The sequence below is a fragment of the Pteropus alecto genome, unplaced genomic scaffold (genome assembly GCF_000325575.1).
Source record: "Pteropus alecto unplaced genomic scaffold, ASM32557v1 scaffold17, whole genome shotgun sequence".
Taxonomy (NCBI): Eukaryota; Metazoa; Chordata; class Mammalia; order Chiroptera; family Pteropodidae; genus Pteropus; species Pteropus alecto.
The window spans coordinates 5161239-5164162 of record NW_006440645.1 but is presented as its reverse complement, the minus strand read 5'-3'; positions in this window follow the sequence as shown (position 1 = coordinate 5164162).

Genomic DNA, 2924 nt, shown 5'->3' with positions numbered 1-2924 from the left:
TCAAAGGTTTTTCCTGAGTCTTTTCTTAAAAATAACAAGCTTAAAATAATCAGCATCCCAAAAGGCATATTTTGGGGTAGAAAATTCTGCTTTCCCTCATTCCTTAAACTTCCAATTCTGTACTTCATGGATTATTTATACCACCTATTATATTCTTTATTTAATCTATTATACCTTTCACACATAATATTTCTTCTTGATTCATCTTATAGTTTCTTGTCCTTGTTGCATATTTTAAATAACTTTTTTTAATCTATAGTTATTTTGCTAAATTATATTATTTGGTCATTTATTCTACTTTGCTTCCACTGGAATATGAATTCTAATTTATTCGTAGTTTTGAAATAGTTGTGCTCTTTAAGTCTTTTTCTCTCTCCCTCTCTGTGTGTGTGTCTGTGAGATCATATTCCCCTGGGGTTATTGGATAATCTATCTGGAAATGCATAAGGGGTAAGGGAGGTGAGTCCTGCAGTCCCTGCTGGTTCAGTATTTTGGTAAAAATTGTAACTGAAACCTCTCTTCTACTCTTTATGCTATTTTCCAAATATGATAGAGAACATATGCTCTGACCACAAAGCAATAAATTTAGAAGTTAATAATAAAGAATATAAATAAAATTAACTTGTACTTGGAAATTTTAAAAAATTGCCAACTCACGAGTTAGAAAGAAATCAAAATGGAAAATTTTGAAAGAGTTACAAGTATGTGTTAATAAACCACTACATATCAAAATGCATAGGGCTGCATAAGCTATGCTTTAAGGGAATGTTCTTTTAAATACATACATTAGATTAGAAAGTAAGAAAGACTGTAAATTAATGAATTAAGTGTCCAGCTTATGAATTTAGAATATGTACTCATATTCTAAATATACCTAAGTGGAGTATAAAGAAATAGAAGATAAATATGGCATAAATTACAAAATAGAAAACAGAGATACAATAGAGTATCAAAGATACAATGGAGTAGTGGTGACATGAGCAAAATGGCAGAATAAGAAGCCTCGAGCCCTCCTTCTTCTCATGGAGAAGTCAATTCAACAATACATCGACCAGTTCTTCAAAAAACTAAAGGATATCAATTTTGAAAATTTATTTGAAATGGACAAATATTTTGAGAACTGTAACTTACCCAATCAGAATCAAGAAATTAAAAGCCTGAATAGTCCTGAAACCTCTGAAGAGTTGAAGTAGCATCCTCAAAATAAAGCTTGAGGTACAAATAGTCTCATTGGCTATTTTATTAAACTTTCAAAGAATACATGAATTTAATTTGTGAATTTAAAAAGTCCACATTCCTAGGATAAAAGTGACTGTTCTATAGCGACGATAACAAGTAAGCACCAGAAGTTGCTTTAATGATATTGAGTTGATCAGTGATTACTCACTTAAGTCAACCTGTGTCTGAAAACCTACCAATAAGTGACAGCCTCACACTTTGAACATCAGTCAATTGACAACAGGCTCTCTACAAATCATGCTTCTAAAACAGACATTAACCTACTCCTACCTGTGTGATCAACAACAACAAAAACACACATAGATAACTGATAGAAAACATACTTCAAAGATTGATAGGGACCTACTCCTGCCTCAGTAACCAATATAAAGCATGCTCTAAAAATGTCAGCGACCCTCTTCTGCCCCTATGCCCAGCATAAAGCAGAACAAACTCTTTGCCAGAATCATACAAGAACAGCAGTTTATTTTTCTCAACTAGACCATGCATGACTCCCTTAGCCCTTCATTTTGTAACATTCTTTGTAGCCCTTAGACCAATAAGTATGTTAACCAGATACCTTGTGCCCAAATTCCATTTGTCCTTCAAATTTGCTGCCAGGTGAACCTATTAAAAATGAGTACTAAAAAAAAAAAAAATGAGTAATCACTTGGTTAGTAGCATTGTTGTTACCTTTTTTTTTAACACTAGAATTTATAACCAATAGGTCTTTATATAAGGCAATTAGGCCTAAATCATAGTATATGACAATTAGGCTTTTTGGTTTGGAAGGAAATCATATGGTAAAGAAAATTAGATATAGGCTTTTGTATATAGATATTTTTGCTGTAGTATTTGATAATTTTTTTTCAATTAATCTGCTTATTTTCTTTCCCTTTTGTTTGACTATTTGTACAGTCTAGTCTCATGTGTTTTAGTTTTGCTCTAAATAGTGTCGAACATATAAGAAGCGCTTCATAGGGAAGCTGGAAAAAAAAACATGCTAGTAGATCATTCATCTTAACAGGCTATAATCTTTAAGTCTTTAAGTACCGATTCCTTATGGAGCAGAAAAACAAATCCATGGAGATAGTTAGGATTCAGCCCCAAATTCTGAAAAGAGGCAGTGGTAACAACCAAGTGTTAAAATGCATGAGGTTAAGATGAGACTAGATAGTTTCAAACTGGTTCTTGACAAGCTTCTTCCGTGAGTCAGCCCATCATATTCGACACATTGGCTTTCTTAGGAAACAAAGACAAAAAAGAACTCTTTTCTAGGATGGCAAAAGATATCACCAATTAATGCCTCATTTGTAACTTTATTTCCTTGATCAGGCCTGGGAAATCTTCCAGAGAGCCTTCCAGTCCCTTTTTATAATATTTTAATTGCGTTTGTTTCATCATAGTCATTTAATATTATCTAATAACTGTTGTCCAAAGTATTAAATTATTCTACATAACCTTTGTCCCAATAGATGATACAACAAATGACTCAAAGCCAAAAACAGGATAAATTCATGCTGAAACTCAGTGACAAAGCAGACTTCTTCAGATAAAACCACATGTTCAAGGAGGATCAACAAAAGTGGTGGGAAGTTGGACTATCCCTGATGGCCTCATGTGCAGCTTTGGTTGACAGAAGACAAAAAGGGAGACCTGAAAATTTTATAAGCTCTCACGAAATTGTTGATTATTCTATAACCATA